This window comes from Aotus nancymaae, unplaced genomic scaffold (genome assembly GCF_030222135.1).
Source record: "Aotus nancymaae isolate 86718 unplaced genomic scaffold, 86718_ANA_hifiasm-v0.15.2.pri h1tg000004l, whole genome shotgun sequence".
NCBI lineage: Eukaryota > Metazoa > Chordata > Mammalia > Primates > Aotidae > Aotus > Aotus nancymaae.
The window spans coordinates 62,080,994-62,101,539 of NW_026988415.1; the positions used below are offsets into that span (position 1 = coordinate 62,080,994).

The 20,546-nt window shown below is 35.8% G+C and overlaps 1 pseudogene; it reads right to left on the reverse strand.

Annotated features, from left to right (window-relative positions):
- The window catches only part of LOC105729862 (selenoprotein K-like), a 41,838-nt pseudogene extending 21,292 nt beyond the window's left edge, over positions 1-20,546 (reverse strand).

Below are 20,546 nucleotides of genomic sequence, written 5' to 3' on the forward strand. Positions count from 1 at the left end.
TAATTTGAAGTCAGGTAATGTAATTCCTCTAGTTTTGTTCTTTTTGCTTAAGGTAGATATGGCTATTCTGAGTGTTTATTGGTTCCATATAAATTTTAGGATTGCTTTTTTCTATTTCTGTGAGGAATGTCATTGGTATTTTGATAGGCATTGCATTGAATCTGTATATTGCTTTCAGTAGTTTGGACAGTTTAACAATATTGATTTTTTTCAATCCATGAACATGGAATATTTTTTCATCTTTTAGGATCCTCTTCAATGTCTTTCATCAGTGTTCTAGGTTTCATTATAGACATATTTTACTTTGTTCAATTTCTAGTTATTTAATTTTATTTGTGGCTATTGTAGATGGAATTACTTTTTTTATTGCTTTTTCAGATTGCTCACTTTTGGTATATAGAAATTCTACTAATTTTTCTGTGTTGATTTTGTACCCTGACACTTTATTGAACTTGTTTATTAGTTTTAATAGTTTTCTTGTGGAGTCTTGGAATTTCTTCAAATGCCAAATTACATTATCTGCAAACAAAGGCAATTTCTCTTCTTTCATTCAAATTTGGATGCCCTTTACATTTTTCTCTTGTCTGATTGCTCTAGCCAGGACTTTGAATGTTTTGTTAAATAGCGGTGTCAAAAGCAGTCATTCATGTTGTGTTCCAGATCTCATGGGAAAGTCTTTCAGCTTTTCTTCATTTATTATGGTATTAGCGGTGTGTCTGAAATATATGTCTTTTATTGCTTTGAGATATGTTTACTCTATGCCCATCTTTTTGAGATTTTGTTTTATCATAAAGCAACGTTAAATTTTATCAAATGAGTTTTTGGCATCACTTTTAATTATCATACAGTTTTATCCTTGAATCCATTGTTATAATATATCACATTGTTAGATATGTGTATTTATTCCAAGTGCAATAAATCCCACTTGGTCATGATAAATGATTCTTTACTGATTTGTTGAATTCAGTTTGTTAGAATTTTGCTTAGAATTCTTGTATCCGTATTTATCAGATATATTGGCCTGTAATTTTCCTTTTCAAATATGTTTTTCTTTCTCTTTTTCTGTCTCTCTTTCTTTCTCTCTTTCTCTTTCTTTCTTTCTTTTCTTTTTATTGTATCAGGTTAATACTGACCTCATAGGATGAGTTTGGGTATATTTCTTCCTCCTCTATTTTTCAGAATAGTTTGAATAGGATTGGTATTAGTAATTCTTTAAATGTTTGCTAAAATTCAACAGTGAAGTCACAAGATCTTGAGCATTTTTTTCTTTTCTTTTCTGGAAGTCATTTTATTATGGCTTTGGTCTCATCACTTGTTATTGGTCTTTTAAGGTTTTGGATTTCTCCCTGGTTCAATCTTGGTAGGTTGTATGTTTCTAAGAATTTGCCTATTTATTCTATATTTTTCAACTTATTGGCATATAATTGTTAGTAGTAGCCATTAGTTATATTTTTAACTTCTGCAGTATCAGTTGTAATGTTTCCTTTTTTATTTCTAATTTTATTTATGTGGAGCTCTCTTTCTGTGTTAGTCTGGCTAATAGTTTGCCAATTTGGTTTAACTTCTCATAAAAATAACTTTATGTTTAACTTTTTTGTATTTTTAAAAATTTATATATTTCTACTATGATTTTTATTTCTTTTCTGCTACTAATTTTGGATTTGGTTTGCTTTTGCAGTTTTAGTTCTTTAAGATGCATTGTTAAATTGTTTATTTGCAATTGTTTTCTCTTTTTTGATGCAGGCACTTGTAGTTATAAATTTCCTTCTGAGTACTGCTTTTGCTATATTCAACTGGTTTTGGTATTTTGTGCTTCTATTATCACTTGTTTCAAAAAGTTTTAATTTTTTTTCTTAGTTTCTTCACTGACCCATTGGTAATTCAGAAGCATATTGTTTAATTTCCATGAATTTGTATAGTTTCAAAAATCCTCCTGTTACTAATTCCTGCTGTTATTTTACTGTGGTCAGAGAAAATGCTTGACATTGTTTCAATGCTTTTTCAAGGTTTTAAGACTTGTTTTGTGATCTAATATGTAGTCTATCCTTGAGAATGATCAATGGGCTGAGAAGAAGAATGTATATTCATTCTGTAGCCATTGGATGAAATGTTCTGTAAATATCTATTAGATCCATTTGGTTTATAGTACAGATTAAGTCAAACATTTCTTTGATAATTATCTGTATGGAATGTCTGTCTAATGCTTAAAGTGGGTTGTTGAAGTCTCCAGCTATTATTTGATTGTGGACTACCTCTTTTTTTTTTGCTCTAATAATATTTTCTATATATATCTGGATGCTCCAATGTTGAATATATATATATATTTAACATTGTCATATTCTTTTGCTAAAATGACCCCTATATCATTATATCATGAGCTTCTTTATCTCTTCTTATGGTTTTAGTCTTGAAATCTAATTTGTCTGGTATGAGTATAGCTACTTCTGCTCTTTTTTGGTTACCATTGGCATGGAATATGTTTTCTATCTCTTTATTTTAAATCAATGTTTTCTTTATAGGTGAAGTTCATTTCTTGTAGGCAATAGATTAATAGGTCTTGTTTTTTCATCCTCTCAGCCAGTCTATGTCTTTTGATTGGAGAGTATAATCCATTTGCATTTGATGTTATTATTGAAAAGTAAGGAGTTACTCTGCCATTTTATTATTTGTTTTCTATAATTTTGTGGTTTTCTCTTCATTACCTTTCTACATTTTTTTTTTTAGTGAAGTTGATTTTCTCTGATGATATGTTTTCATTTTTGTACTTTTTATGTTTTTTGTATCCACTGTTTGTTTTCTGATTTGAGGTTACCATGAGACTTGCAAATATCATCTTATAACCTCTTATTTTAATGTAATAACAACTTAACACTGTTTTCCTAAAGAAACAAACAAATAGGCAAAAGAACACTAATAAAAAATCTATGCCTTATCTTTGTCTTCCTCCATTCTAATTTTTTATTTTTTCTATTTATATACTGACTGTCTTGAAAAGTTGTAGTTATTATTTATAATTGGTTTATCATTTAGTCTTTCTACTCAGGATAAAAGTAGTTTATATATCATAGTTATGGCATCATGACATTCTATACTTTCCTGTTTATTTACTACTGCCAGTGAGGTTTGTACCTTTAGGTGATTAGTTATTTTTTACTAATGTTTTTCCCTTTCTGATTAAAGTATTCCCTTTAACATTTATTGTAGGACAGATTTGGCATTGATGAAATTCCTTAGCTTATGTTTGGGAAAATCTTTCTATTTCCAATGTCTGAAGGATACTTTTTGCTGGATATAGTATTAAAGACTAAAGGTATTTTTTTTTCCCCCTCAGCATTTTAAATATGTTATTTCTTTTTTTTTCCTGGCCTGTAAGATTTCCACTGTAAAGTCTGCTGCCAGACATATTGTACCTTCATTGTATGCCATTGTTTCTTTTCCTTGCTGCTTTTAGGATTGTTCTTTATTCTTTACTTTTGGGAGTTTGATTACTAAATGTCTTGAGGTAGTCTTTTTTGTTGTTGTTTAAATATGCTTGGTGTTCTATAACCTTCCTGTTTGTGGATATTGTTATTTTTCTCTAGGTTTGAAAAGTTCTTTGTTATTATTCCTTTGAATAATTTTTTACCCCTATCTTTTTTCTACTTCCTTGCTAAGGCCAATAAGTCTCAAGTTTTTCTTTTTGAAGTTATTTTCTAGATGCTTTTGACTTGTTTCATTTTTATTTCTTCTGTCTCTTCTGACTGTATATTTTCAAATAGTCTGTCTTCAAGCTCACTGATTTTTTTCTTCTGCTTGATCAATTCTGCTATGAAAATACTCCGATGCTTCTTCTGATGGTATTCTATGAACTATTTTTCAGCTACAGAATTTCTGCTTCATTCTTTAATTTACATAACGTCTTTGTTAAATTTATCTGACAGAATTCTGAATTTCTTCTCTGTGTTATCTTGAATTTATTTTAGTTTCCTCAACACACATCTTTTGAATTCTCTGTCTGAGGGTTCACTTATTTAGGTGCCTTATTTAGTTCACCTGGTGAAGTCATGTTTTCCTGGATGGTATTGATGTTAGTAGATTTTCTTCTGTGTCTGGGCATTTAAGAATTTGGTATTTACTGTAGTTTTTACTTTCTGGGCTTGTTTGTACTCATCTTTCTTGGTTATACTTACCAGGACTTGGGTGTTGTTATCTAAGTTTTATCTGCTTTAGGTAGCATCACATTACTAGGAATGCTGAGTATTTTGCAAACTCATAGAGGTACTGCCTTAATGGTCTTGAACAAGACCTGAAAAATTCTGTGGTTTGTCAGGTGGATAATCGTGTTCTATTCCCTTTCTTTGTCCCAAACAAACAAAGACTCTCTCTTTATGGTGAGCCACTTAAAGCTGGGGGTGGAGTAACACAAGCACTCCATTGGTCACCACCACTGTGACTGCACTGGGTCAGAGCTGAAGCCAACACAGCACTGAGTCTCACTCAAGACCTGCTGTAACCACTTCCTGGTTACTGCCTATTTTGCTCAAGGCCCTGGGGCTCTACAATCATCAGGTGGCAAAACCAGCCAAAACTGTGTCTTTCCCTTTAGGATAGTGAGTCGCCAAAGGCCCTGGGTGGGTACAGGGGTGCCTATTTTGGGTCAGGGCATAGAGAAAAATTCCTTAGAAGTATATCTAGTTTTCTATTGTACTGCAGCCAAGATGAAACTCCAATAACTTGATGTGATCCTTCCCACTCTTTCCCCGCTTTTTCAAAGGCAGAGTATTCACCACCCCATAGCCACTGCTACCATTTGCCACAAGGAATTATGCCAGACTATGACCTCATCTTTCTGCACCTACCTTTAAATCTTGGCCAGACACTGGGGTTTATTTGAGTGGAAAGGGTGGGAGAAGAGAGAAAAGCAGAAAAAATAACTATTGTATAATAAACTTAATACTTGGGAAATAAATTACATACAGCAAGACCCCAGGACACATGTTTAATTATGTAATAAACCTTCACATGTACCTCCAAACATAAAATAAAAGTTTAAAATATACAAATAAATATTGGCCATTGTGAACAATGTTGTAATAAACATGGAAACATGGCAGTACTGATATCTCTTTGACATACTGATTTTATTTCCTCTGAATAAATATCCAGTAATGTAATTAAAATATAATACAGTAGTTGAAACTTTTTTTTTTTTTTTTTTTCAGGAACTTCCATGAAGCTGTGCTTTAATTTTCATTCTCACAAGCAGGGTACAAGTTCCCTTTTCTCCACATCCTCAACAGCATTTATTACCTGTGTTGGAGAAAAAAAATCCATTTTTACTTAAGTAAGAAGATATCGCATTTCAGTTTTGATTTGCATTTCTGTGATGATCAATGATGTTGAGCACCTTCAACATCAAATGCCTATTTGCCATTTGTATTTATTCTTCTGAGAAATACCTGTTCATATCTTTTGTCAATTCATTTTTTTACATTAAGTTCTTGGGTACATGTGCAGATCTTCCAGGATTGTTACATAAGTATATACATACCATGGTGGTTTGCTGCCTCCATCCCCCCATCACCTACATTAGGTATTTCTTCTGTTATCCCTCCCCAATCTTCCCATCCCTGCTATTACTCCTCTAGCCCCCCTTGCCCCAACAGACTCCAGTGTGTGATATTCCCCTCCCTGTGTCCATGTGTTCTCATTATTCAAAACCCACTTATGAGTGAGAACATGTGGTGTTTGGTTTTCTGTTCTTGTTTCAGTTTCCTGAGAATGATGGTTTTCAGATTCATCCATGTCCCTGCAAAGGACATGAACTCATCCTTTTTTATGGCTGCACAGTATTCCATGGTGTATATGTGCCACATTTCCTTTATCCAGTCTCTTTTGTAGGCATTTGGGTTGGTTCCAAGTCTTTGCTATTGTGAACAGTGCCACAGTGAACATACATGTGCATGTGTCTTTATAATAGATCAATTTATAATCCTTTGGTATATACCCAGTAATGAGGTTGCTGAATAAAATGGCATTTCTAGTTCTAGATCCTTGAGGAATTGCCACACTGTCTTCCACAATGGTTGAACTAATTTATACTCCCACCAACATTATAAGTTTTCCTATTTCTCCACATCCTCTCCAGCATTTTTGTCTCCAGATTTTTTAATGATTACCATTCTAATGGGCGTGAGATGGTATCTCAATGTGGTTTTGATTTGCATTTCTCTAATGACCAGTGATATGAACATTTTTTTCATATTTTTTTTGCCATACAAATGCCTTCTTTTGAAGAGTGTATATTTATATCTTTCACCCACTTTTTGAAGGGATTGTTTGTTTGTTTGTTTTTGTATATTACTTTTAGTTTTTTTGTAGATTCTGGATAATAACCCTTTGTCAGCTAGGAAGATTGCAAAATTTTTTTCCCATTCTATTTGTTGTCAGTTCACTCTAATGATTGTTTCTTTTGTTTTGCAGAAGCTCTTAAGTTTAGTTAGATCCCATTTGTCTATTTTGGCTTTTGTTGCTATTGCTTTTGGTGTCTTAGTCATGAAGTCCTTACCTATGCCTATATCCTGAATGGCATTGCCTAGGATTTCTTCTAGGGTTTTTATCTTTTTATCGTGTTAGGTCTTATGTTTAAATTTTTAATCCATCTGGAGTCCATTTTTATATAATATGTAAGGAAGAGATCCAGTTTCAGTTTTCTGAACATGGCTAGCCAGTTTTCCCACCACCATTTATTAAACAGGGAATCTTTTCCCCATTGCTTGTTTTTGTCAGGTTTGCCCAAGATCAGATGGTTGTAGAGCTGTGGAGTTACTTCTGCCGCGTCTGTTCTGTTCCATTGGTCTATATCTCTGTTTTGGTACCAGTACCCTGCTGTTTTGATTACTGTAGCCTTGTAGGAGAGTTTGAAGTCAGGTAGCATGATGCCTCCAGCTTTGTTCTTTTTGCTTAGAATTGTCTTTGCTATTCTGGCTCATTTTGGTTCCATATGAAGTTTAAGGTGTTTTTTTCCAGTTTTGTGAAGAAGGTCAATGGTAGTTTGATGGGATTAGCATTGAATCTATATTGGTGTACAGGAACACTTGTGATTTTTTCACATCGATTTTGTATTCTGAGACTTTGCTGAAATTGCTTGTCATCTCAAAGAGATTTTTGGCTAAGACGATGGGGTCTTCTAAATATATAATCATCTAGCCTGCAAATAAAGACAATCTGACTTCCTAATTGAATATCTTTTATTTATTTTTCTTGCCTGATTGCTCTGGCTAGAACTTCCAATACTATGTTGAATAGTAAGGTGGGAGAGGGCACCCTTGTCTAGTGCCAATTTTTAAAGGGAATCCTTCCAGTTTTTGACTATTCAGTATGATATTGCCTGGGGGTTTGTCATAAATAGATTTTATTATTTTGAGATATGTTCAATTTTTATCTAGTTTATTGAGAGTTTTTAGCATAAAGGGCTTTTGAATTTTGTTGAAGGCCTTCTTTGCATCTATTGAGATAATCATGTGTTTTTTGTAATTGGTTCTGTTTATGTGATGGATTATGTTTATAGATTTGTGTATGTTGAACCAGCCTTGCCTCACCAGGATGAAGACTACTTGATCATGATGGGTAAACTTTTTGATGTGCTGTTGCATTGGTTTGCCAGTATTTTATTGAAGATCTTTACATCAATGTGCATCATTGATATTAGCCTGAAGTTTTCTTTATTAGTTGCATCTTTGCCAGATTTTGGTATCAGGATGATTTTGGTCTCATAAAGTGAGTTATAAAGGATTACCTCTGTTTTTATTGTTTGGAATAATTTCAGAAGGTATGGTACCAGTTGCTCTTTGTACATCTGGTAGAATTTGGCTGTGAACCCATCTGAACCTGGACGTTTTTTGGTTAGTAGACTATTAATTGCTGCCTCAACTTCAGACCTTGTTATTGGTCTATTCATGGATTCAACTTCTTCCTGGTTTATTCTTGGGAGGGTGTAAATGTCTAGGAATTCATCCATTTCTTCTAGATTTACTGGTTTATGTGCATAGAGTTGTTTGTAGTAATCTCTGATAGTAGATTTTATTTCTGTGGAATAGGTGTTTATATCCCTTTTATCATTTTTTATTGTATCTATTCGATTCTTCTCTCTTTTCTTTTTTATTCATCTGGCTAGTGGTCTATTTTCTTGATCTTTTCAAAAAACCTACTCTTGGATTTATTGATTTTTTTTGAAGGGCTTTTTGTGTCTCTATCTCCTTCAGTTCTTCTTTGATCTTAGTTATTTCTTGTCTTCTACTAGCTTTTGAATTTGTTTCAGCTTGCTCGTCTAGCTCTTTTGATGATAGGGTGTTGATTTTAGATATTTCCTTGCTTCTCATATGGGCATTTAGTGCTATAAATTTTGCTCTAGACACTGCTTTAAATGTATCCCAGAGATTCTGATACACTGTGTCTTTGTTCTCATTGGTTTTGAAGAACATCTCTATTTCTGCCTTCATTTCATTATTTATCCAGTAGGCATTATTCAGTTTCCATGTAATTGTTCAGTTTTGTGTGAATTTCTTAATCCTGAGTTATAATTTGATTGCCCTGTGGTCTGATAGACAGTTATGATTTCCGTTCTTTTGCATTTGTTGAGGTGTGATTTACTTGCAATCATGTGATCGATTTTAGGGTAAGTGCAATGTGGTGCTGAGAAGAAAGTATATTCTGTGGATTTGGGGTGAAGAGATCTGTTTATGTCTATTAGGTCTGCTTGATCCAGATCTGAGTTCAAGTCCTGGATATGCTTGTTAATTTTCTGTCTTGTTGATCTGTCTGATATTGACAGTGGAGTGCTAAAGTCTCCCACTATTATTGTTTGGGAGTCTAAGTCACTTTGTAGGTCTTTAAGGACTTGCTTTATGTATCTGGGTGCTCCTGTATTGGGTGCATATATATTTAGGATAGTTGACTCTTCTTGTTGCATTGATCCTTTTACCATTATTTAATGCCTTTGTTTGTCTCTTTTGCTCTTTGTTGGTTTAAAGTCCATTTTGTCAGAGACTAGGATTGCAACCCTACTTTTTTTTGCTCTCCATTTGCTTGGTAAATCGTCCTTCATCCCTTTATTTTGAATCTATTTGTGTCTTTACATGTGAGATGGGTCCCCTGAACACAGCACACTGATGGTTTTGACTTTTTATCCAATTTGCCAGTCTGTGTCTTTTGATTGGGGCACTTAGCTAGTTTATATTTAAGGTTAATATTATTATGTGTGAATTTGATCTGGCCATTTTGATACTAGCTGGTTGTTTTGCCCATTAGTTGACACAGTTTCTTCATTGTGTTGATGCTCTTTACCATTTGGTATGTTTTTGGAGTGGCTGGTACTGGTTGTTCCTTTCCATGTTTAGTGCTTCCTTCAGGAGCTCTTGCAAAGCAGTCCTGGTGGTGATGAAATCTCTCAGCAATTACTTGTTCATAAAAGATTTTATTTCTCCTTCAAGTATCTAGCTTAGTTTGGCTGGATATAAAATTCTGGGTTGAAACTTCTTTTCTTTAAGGATGCTGAATATTGGCCCCCACTCTCTTCTGGCTTGTAGAGTTTCTGCTGAGAGATCTGCTGTGAGTCTCATGGGCTTCCCTTTGTGGGTAACCCCACCTTTATCTCTGGGTGTTCTTAGCATTTCAACCCTGGTAAATCTGATGATTATGTGCCTTGAGGTGGCTCTTCTTCAAGAATATCTGTGTGGTGTTCTCTGTATTTCCTGGATTTGAATGTTGGCCTGCCTTGCTAGGTTGGGAAATTCTCCTGGGTAATATCCTCAGGAGTATTTTCCAGCTTAGATTTATTCTCCCTGTCACATTCAGGTGCACTAATCAAACATAGATTAGGTCTTTTCACATAATCCCATATTTGTTGGAGACTTAGTTCATTTCTTTTCAATTTTTTTTCTCTAATCTTGCCTTCTCATTTAATTTCATTGAGTTGGTCTTCAATCTCTGATATCCTTTCTTCTGCTTGGTCAATTCGGCTATTGAAACTTGTGTATGCTTCATGAAGTTCTTGTGATGTGTTTTTCAGCACTATCAAGTCATTTATGTTCTTCTCTAAGCTGGTTATTCTAGTAAGCATTTTGTCTAACTTTTTTCAAGGTTATTAGTTTCTTTGCATTGATTTAGAACATATTCCTTTAGCTCAGGGAAGTTTGTTATTACCCACCATCTGAAGCCTGCTTCTGTCAATTTGTCAAACTCATTCTGTATCCAGTTTTGCTCCCTTGCTGGTGAGGAGTTGTGATCCCATGGAGGAGTAGAGGCTTTCTGTTTTTTGGTGATTTCATCCTTTTTGCACTGGTTTCTTTCCATCTTCCTGGATTTATCTACCTTTGGTCTTTGATGTTTCAGATGGGGTCTCTGAATGGACGTCCTTTCTGTTGATGTTGAAACTATTTCTTTCTGCTTTTTCATTTTCCTTCTAACAGTCAGGCCTCTCTGCTGCAGGACTCCTGTAGATTCATTCCAGACCCTGCTTGCCTGGGAATCACCTGTGGGGGCTGCAGAACAGTGAGAATTGCTGCCTGTTTCTTCTTCCATTATCTTTGTCCTGGAAGGTTACCTACCATATGTCAGCCAGAGCTCTCCTTTATGAGGTGTCTCTTTGGATACACTGGGGTCAGGGAGTAGCTTGAGGAGGCAGTCTGACCCTTATCATAGCTCAAATGCTGTGCTGGGAGCTTCATTGTTCCATTCAGAGCTGCTGTGCAGGGATATTTACGTCTGCTGTAGTGGAACTCACAACCGCCTCTTTTCCCAGGTGCTCTTTCCAGGGAAGGTCGGGCTCTATTTATATGTCCCTGACATGCTGCTGCCTTTTTTCAGAGATGCCCTGACTAGCAAGGAAGTAGTCTATTCACTGTCTACCTGCAGTGGCATTGCTGAGCTGCCATGGGCTCTGTCCAGCTGCTGTGCAAATGTCCTTGGGGTTTTGTTTACACAGGTATGGTTAGAACTGCATCAGTAATGATGGACTGCCTTGGTAATGGCAGACTACCTTGGTAATGGCAGACTGCCTCAGTAATGGAAGACGCCCTTCTCCCCAGGGAGTTTGACCATCCAGGGTCCAGCTCAAACTGCTGTGCTGGCTGCAAAACTCTCAAGCCAATGTGTTTCAGATGGCTGATATTTGTGGGTGTGGGACCTGCTGAGCCAGACCACCTAGCTTCTTGCCTTCAGCCCCCTCTTTTTCCGGGGAATGTGTGGCTTTGCCTCGCAAGTGTTCCAGGTGACAGTTAAAATGGCCACCCAGATTTGTGCAGGTTTTTGTGCTGGAAACTCATAGCACTTGTCAGCCAGCAGGAATGTCCTTGTCTGTAAAGACCACAGGAGAAGTGCAGTATCTGAATCAGAGGGTCGGAGTGGCTGGAAAAGCCCCTGATGGCCTCCATTGGGTAGGAGGGGGATTCTCTGGTCCGCTGCACTTTCCAGGTGAGGCAGTGATCCACTCTGCCTCAGCTGGCCCTCCTTGGGCTACACTCATAATCCAACCAGTCCCATTGAGATGCACCTGGTACCTAGGTTGGAAATGTGGCTATCACTCACCCTCTGCATCTCTCTCTAGGAACTGAGCTCTGGAGCTGTTCTTATTTGGCCATCTTGGCAGAGCTCTCTTTTGTCAATTTTTAAGTGGATACTTAGATTTTTCTATAGAGTTACTTGAGCTCCTTATGTATTCTGGTTTTTATTTTTTTGTCAGATAGTTTGTTAATCTTTTCTCTTATTTTATAGGTTGTCTCTTTACTTTGATTGTTTCTTTTGCTGTGCAGAAGCTTTTAAACTTGATTTGATTTAATTTGTCAAATTTTTTGATTACCTATACTTTTGGGGTATTATTCAATAAGTCTTTGCCCAAGTCAGTATTCTGAAGAGTTTACTCAATGTCTTCTTTTAGTAATTTCATAGTTTGAGGTCTTAGATTTAGGTGCTAATGCATTTTGATTGTTTTCTTGTGTACATTGGAGTTACTGGTAAGTTTCACTGCTTTGCATGGGATATCCAGTTTTCCCAGCACCATTAATTGAAGAAACTGTTATTTCCCCATCATGTTTTTGGAAACTTTTTTGAGGATTGCTTCATGGTAGATGTGGATTTATTCATGAGGTCTCTCTTCTGTTAGTGTTCCACTGCTCTGTGTGTCTGTTTGTACACCAGCACAATGCTATGTTGGTTACTAGAGTTGTGTAGTATAATTTAATGTCCAGTAATGTGGTTTCTCCAGTTTTTTTTTTTTCCCAAATGGCTTTGGCTAGGACTTTTGTGGTTTTAAATAAACATTAGGATTTTAAAATTTTTTATGAAGAATGTCAGTATTTTGATAAGGGTCTGCTTAAATCTGTAGATTGTGTGGACATTAGCATGGTAGTATGGACATTCTAACAACATTAATTATTTAAGTTCATAAACATAAAATATCTCTTTAATTTTTTGTTTCATCTTCCATTTCCTGCATCAATGTTTTATAGTTTTAATTGTAGAGATCTGTTACTTCTTCAGTTGAGTTCATTTCTGGTTATCTTATTTTATTTGTATCTATCATAAATGAAATTCTTTTTTTTGATTTATTTTTCATATTGCTTTCTGTTGGCATATTAAAGTGCTACTGATATTTTATGTTAATTTTGTATCTTGCAACTTTACTGAATTTTTTAGTTCTAATAGTTTTTTGGTGGATTATCTAAATTTCTACAAATATAAGATTATAGAAGAAGGCTGAATAGGAAGAGTTCTGTTCTGCAGCTTCCAGTGAAATCTATGCAGAAGGTGGGTGATTTGTGCATTTCCAACTGAGGTACCTGGTTCATCTCATTGGGACTGGTTGGATGGTGGGTGAGGCCCATGGAAGGCAAGCTGAAGCAGGATGGGCTTCACCTCACCCTGGAAGTGCAAGGGGTTGGGAAGCTCCCTCTCTTAGCCAAGAGAAAACTTGAGGGTCTAAGCTGTGAAAGACTATGCCTTGAGAGATGGTGCATTCCAGCCTAGGTGCTGTGCTTTTCTCATGGCCTTCGCAACCTGCAGACCAGGAGATTCCCTCCAGTGCCTTCTCCACCAGAGCTCTGAGTTTCAAGCACAAAACTTGTTGGCCATTTGGGCAGACACCAAGCTACCTGGAAGAGTTTTAATTTTGTACCCCAGTGGCACCTGGAACTCTGGCAAGACAGAACTCTTCCCTGCTCTGGAAGGGGGCTGAAGCCAGGGATCCAAGTGGTCTGGCATCAAAAATCTAATCCATCACGATCAAATCAATTTCATCACTGGGATGCAAGACTGGTTCAACATACACACATTGATAAACATAATCCATCACATAAACATAACCAATGACAAAAAACGCATGATTATCTCAAAAGATGCAGAGAAGGCCTTTGACAAAATTTAACACCCCTTCATGCTAAAAACTCTCAATAAACTAGGTATTGATAATATATATCTCAAAATAATAAGAGCTATTTATGACAAACCCACAGCCAATATCATACTGAATGGGCCAAAACTGGAAGCATTCCTTTTGAAAATCAGCATAAGAAAAGGATGCCCTCTCTCATCACTCCTTTTCAACATAGTATTGGAATTTCTGGCCAGGCCATCAGGCAAGAGTAAGAAATAAAGGGTATTCACTTTGGAAAGGTGGAAATCAAATTGTCTCTGTTTGCAGATGACATGATTGTATATTTAGAAAATCACATTGTCTCAGCCCAAAATCTCATTAAGCTGATAAGCAACTTCAGCAAAGTTTCCAGATACAAAATCAACGTGCAAAAATGACAAATGTTTCTATACACCAATAACAGACAGAGAGCCAACTCATGAGGAACTCCCCAATTGCTACAAAGAGAATAAAATACATAGGAATACAACAAACAAAGTACGTGAAGAACTTCTTCAAGGAGAACTACAAACCACTTCTCAAGGAAATAAGAGAGGACACAAACAGATATAAAACATTTTATGCTACTGGTTAGGAAGAATCAATATTGTGAAATTGGCCATAGTGCCCAGAGTAATTTACAGATTCAACGCTATCCCCATCAAGCTACCAATGACCTTCTTCACAGAACTGGAAAAAAACACCTTAAACTTCATATGGAACCAAAATACGCCCTCATAGCCAAGATAATCTTGAACAAAAAGAACAAAGCTGGAGGCATCATGCTACCTGACTTCAAACTCTACTACAGGGCTACAGTAATCAAAACAGCATGGCACTGGTAACAAAACAGATATATAGACCCATGGAACAGAACGGAGGACATAGAAATAATGTCACAGATTTACAACCATCTGATCTTTGACAAACCTGACAGAAACAAGCAATGGGGAAAGGATTCCCTATTTAATAAATGGTGTTGGGAAAACTGACTAGCCACATGCAGAACACTCAAACTGGACCCCTTCCTTACACCTTATACAATTAAGTCAAGATGAATTAAAGACTTAAAGTAAAACCTAAAACCATAGAAACCCTAGAAGAAAACCTAGACAATAGCATTCCGGACATAGGTATGGGCAAAGACTTCATGACTAAAACACCAAAAGCAATGGAAACAAAAGCTAAAATTGACAAATGGGATCTAATGAAACTAAAGCACTTCTGCACAGCAAATAAACTATCATGGGAGTGAACAGGAAGCCTACAGAATGGGAGAAAATGTTTACAAACTATCTACCTGACAAAGGGCTAATATCCAGAATCTACAAAGAACTTAAACAAATTTACCAGAAAAAAACAAACAACCTCATCAAAAAGTGGGCAACAGATGTGAACAGACATTTCTCAAGAGAAGATATTTATGCAGCCAACAAACATATGAAAAGGATCACATCATCACTGGTCATTAGAGAAATACAAGTCAAAATCACAATCAGCTACACTCTCCCATCAGTTAGAATGGTGATCATTAAAAAGTCAGGAAACAACAGATGCTGGAGAGGATATAGAGAAATAGAAACACTTTTACACTGTTGGTGGAAGTGGAAATTAGTTCAACCACTGTGGAAGACAGTGTGGTGATTTCTCAAGGATATAGAACCAGAAATACTATTTGACCAAGCAATGCCATTATTGGGTATATACCCAAAGGAACATAAATCATTCTACTATAAAAACACATGCACACATATGTTTATTACAGCACTATTCACAATAGCAAAGACTTGGAACCAACCCAAATATCTGTCAGTGATAGACTGGATTAAAAAAAATGTGGAACACATCCATAGAGCACTATGCAGGCATAAAGGATGAGTTCATGTTCTTTGCAGGGACATGGATGAAGCTGGAAACCATCATTCTCAGCAAACTAACACGGGAACAGAAAACCAAATATTCCATGTTCTCACTTATGAGTGGGAGTTGAATAATGAGAACACATGGACACAGGGAGGGGAACATTACAAACAAGAACCTGCTGGGGAGTGGAGGGCTAGTGGGGCTAGGGGAGGGATAGCATTAGGAGAAATACCTAATGTAGATGATGGATTCATGGGTGCAGCAAAACACCATGGCACATGTATACATATTTAAAAATCCTGCATGTTCTGCACATGTATCCTAGAACTTAAAGTATAATAAAAAAAGGTTAAAATTAGCTAAATAAAAGGTAGTTACAATATGATAACTCTAAAATAATGGCACAAATCATAATCAAAATATCAGTTAAGAGATGACAAGCCACTTTTGAGTTGAGTAACCAAGGAAAAACTAAGTATTGGGTGTCTTACATGAACAAAAATCAGTAATAGGAGTTACTAAGCCAGCCCCCTCAGGCTACTCACCACTATTGTGGTGCTAGGCCATGTTCTAGTCATTTTATAGATATCATCTTATTTTGTCCTCACAAAAACCATACATGAAAGGTACAATTATCAGCTTCATTTTATGGATAAGTTAAATGACGAACGAAAAAGTAATTTGCCCCAGGTTGCATAACTATTGGCAAGATTTCAAAACCAGGTATTTTGAATGCAGAGCGCACACCTATAACCACAGCGTTCTATTTACATTTGCTATTTTACAAAGAGACTATGAACTTTCTTGACTTAGAAACTTTCCAAAAACGGTTTTCTTTTATTTGCATGACCATTTCCACAATCTTCTACTGTAGAGAAGTTCAATTGATTCTTCGAGGCTGTTTTCAAAACTGAAAAATAAATATTTTTCATATACTTGAATGATATCTAGTTCTTTCCTTGCTTTTGTGATCATGGTGCATAATTTAACTTGTATAACTGTTTCTTCTTATGTAAAATAAGTATTAAAATTAGAACTTGACTGATAGGGTAGTTGTGAGGATAAAGTAAAAAAATGTATGTAAAAAGCTTAACAATTGAGGTATCATAAGCTATTAGCAATTAGTAAGAAATCATCATGGATATTTATTATTTTAAGATAGCCATGCATTACAATTGTATATATACATATGTGCATACACATTCCCATCTCTCACTTGCTTGTAAGTTTTTGCTGGGGATAGTACAATTTTTCTCCCTTATTTTTTCTAATAAAATTATTTGTATATAACAGGTGCCAATAAGTATGCGGAATTGAATTACATGTTACATCAAATTTGAATTATTATGGAAGAGGGTAGTAATAAAATCTTATAGCATTTTAGCCAGCTGAAAAATAAAATTTAGTATCATTTCAACAGAAGAAATTATACCAAAATAAAATAATATATATTCAAATAAAGAATATGTGTATTTACTCATAATCACATTACTTCTTGCAAGAAAAGAATCCATGTGATCAAGAATAAAAATATATTAAAATAACATTTTTATTCATATTGCTGCATTTGCATAATTAATAAATTTTCTTTTTCCAATTTCCTCGTAAAGTACTATTTTTTCTCATGAGTTGCACCTCTAGAGGCATTAAAAGTATTGTTAAACATGTATTACATAGATTAGCTATGGTGATGTAGAGTATTTTGAAACCTGGGTCTTTGAAAAATTAATGTTCATGCTGTGTTAACATTATTATTTTGATGAATCATCTGTAGGTTAATCATTGAGCAGCAAGATGTAGTTAGGACTGATTGTTGGAAACAACTTTGTAACCAAATAGAACTGAAGCTTAATTGGGCAAGTTACTGATTGGCAATTGTCCTTTGGACATTTGGGAAAAAATATATATACATGTAGATTGACATTGGTCACTTTAGTGCACTATAAAGAATTGGCATTTGTCCTGACTTCAGATAAACCTTTGAAATAAAGAATGGTTATAACTCACAGTTCTTTCCATTAGCTTACTGATTTTTGTCTTAAAACTAAATTTAATTCATTTAAAGCACAGTAACCAGGAAGATTAAAAAAAAAAAAAATCACAATGCAGATCAAAGACTCAAACTTCAAGCCCAAAGAAAACTCTTTTGAGATAGTGGATAGGGATTTAATTAGTATATGGAGAAGGCATTATACTGCTTACACATTTTTTTTTTTATTTTTTGAACTTTAAATATATTTCAATCATGCAATTTGGAGAAATGATTGCCACCAAACTTGATAAAGACAAGTGTGTTGCAATTATATCATTCACATTTAATAAAATGCTTAAGATAGTAGATCTTATGTATCAAATAATGTTAGCTTATGATATTTAATTGCCTATAGAATACAGCTAGCTCCCAAGAGGCTAATTTGTTTGCATTAGTTGGTCAGGTCAACTACTTCAAAAACACAGATTGTAGAACTACTGGTAGATTGCATTACACCATTTAAATAAATGGTGGCAATTTGTCAATGTCATCTTAGCTTTAACATTTTCTTTGAAACACTAGGAAACAGTAATTTTTAACTAAATTGATCTTTTCTTTTTTAGAATGTGAAGACCTGAATCTTCTTGTTCTTAGTAGATAATGCTTATATGTCATTTATAAATTATTTTTATTAAGTCTATTTTTTTTAAAGTGGAAGAAAAAACTGTGGAAACAATAGCGTTTGTTGATGAAATACAAACTATATTAAACACTAAAATAATGGATTACAGTAATACAGCCTAAAGGTTAGAAAAAATATTTATTATAGTAATTTTGATAACTTGTTACAGCATTACTCTGAAAAAAACTCTTACCGAGACTACACATATCCCCCTAATCAACATTTATCTCATAGTCAAAGTGGTTTTTTCAGTTGTTTTATTTCAGTTTTGTTTTTCCATTATTATTTAAGAATTCTACTATTGATACTACCTACTAGAATGTCGATGTGATTTATTTCATTTATGAAGACCATGCAAAATAAAATAATACTATAAAATTCTCAAAAAACAGTGGAGTTGAGGAGTGACATTAAGCACAGAGGACAAATTAAAAAATGGAGATTCATTAGTTTGGAAAGACGAGTGCTGATAAGGGAAGTGATCAAAGTCCACAAACCAAGAAAACATACATTGAGGAAAAAAAAAAACAAAAAAACACAGACTATTTCCACAACCAAATCCTGTTAAAGTAGAATGAAAAAACTTCTTTTGTTGCTTGGAAATGAGATATCAAGGAAAAATGAAAATAATTCTTACTTTACCTAATAGGAAAAAAGTGTGGAATCTCTTGTCTTGAGATGTAATTATAGTCTGAGAAAATAATGTCTAAAGGTTCTCTGTTAAGTAGTAATTGGGAGTTCATGCCAAGGAATCAAGAATCAGGTTTAAGGCCTGAATTAGTTCCTTCTCACAGTGGTATGAAGAAATATCTGAGACTGGGTAATTTATAAAGAAAAGAGGTTTAATTTGCTCAAAGTTGCACAAGCTGTACAGAAAGCCTGATGCTGGCCATCTGTTTCGCTTCTGGGCATGCCTCAGGAAAGGCACAATCATGGTAGAAGGCAAAGGAGGAGCAAGTCACCTTACATGATCTGAGCCAGAGAAAGTGAGAATGACAGGGGAGGTGCTACACACTTTTAAACAAGATCTAGTGAGAACTCACTCACTATACAGTACCAAGGAGGATGGTACTACAACATTCATGAGAACTCTGACAACCTAATTCAAGCACTTACCACCAGCCCTCATCTTCAACATGGGATTGCAATTTGACCTGAGATTTGGCTGAAAACATAGCTCCAAATCTTCTATTTCTGCCCCAGGCCCCACCTAAATCTCATAAACTTTTCACATTTGAGAATACAATCATGGCTTCCCAACAGTCCTCCAAAGTCTTAATTACAAAATCCAAAGTCCAAAGTATCATCTGCAATAAGGCTAGTCTCCTCTGCCTATGGGCATGTAAAATAAACAAATTAGTTACTTCCAAGATACAATGGGGGTATGAGAATTGAGTAAATACTCCCTTTTCAAAAGAGATAAATTAGCCAAAAGAAAGGGGCTACAGGCCTCATGCAAGTCTGAAGCCCTGAAAGGCAGTCATTAAATCTAAAAGCTCCAAAGTAATTTCATTTGACTCCATGTGTCACACCCAGGGCACATTGGTGCAAGGGGTAGGCTCCCATGTCATTGGGCAGCTGTGGATTTGCAGGGGTAAGCCCTGGTGGCTGCTCTCATGGCCTGACATTGTGTGTCTGTGGCTTTTCCAGGCACAATGTGCAAGCTGCCAGTGGATCTACCATTCTGGGGTCTAGAGGATGGTGGCCCTCTGCTCATAGCTCCACGATGCAGTGCCTCAGTGGGAACTCTGTGGGTGCTCCAACCCCACATTTTCCCTCTGCAGTGCCCTAGTAGAGGTTCCTCATGAGGGATCCACCCCTGCCGTAGGCTTCTGCCTGTGCATTGAGGCTTTTCTTTACATCCTCTGAAATCTAGGTGGAGGATCTCAAGATCAGCTCTTGCATTCTGTGCACTCACAGGCTTAAAACCATGAGAGAACTGCCAAGACTTACAATTTGCACCCTCTGAAGCAGGAACCCTAGCTATACTTGGACCCCTTTGAGTCACAACTGAACCTGGAACAGTGGGGATGTGAGAAACAGTGTCCTGAGGCTGCAAAGGGCAGAGGGGCACTGGACTCAGCCCTCAAAACCATTCTTCTCTCCTAAACTTGCAGGCCTGTGATGGGAGGGGCTGCTGCAAAGGTCTCTGTATTGCCTTTGAAGCACTTGGCTTCTTTATCCTTATGCAAATTTCTGTAGCTGCCTTGAATTCCTCCCCAGAGAATTGTTTTTCTTTTTTGCCACACGGCCGGCCATCAAAGTTTTCAAACTTTTACACTCTATTTTCCTTTTAAATATAAGTTCCTGCTTCAGGTTATTTATTTGCTTATGTATATGAAAATACACTGTTGAAAGCAGCCAGGTCACTTGTGAACACTTTGCTGCTTAGAAATCTTTTTCATCAGGTACCCTAAATCATCACTCGCCAGTTCAATGTTCCACAGATCTCTAGATTAGGCACACAAAATCACAAGTCTCTTTGATAAAGCATAGCAAAAGTGACCTTTAGTTCCGTTCTCAATAAGTTCCTCATTTCCATCTGAGACCACCTCAGCATGGCTGTCTCTATCCATATTAGTATCAGCATTTTGGTAAAAACCATTCAACAAACCACTAGGAAGTTCCAAACTTTCCCTCAT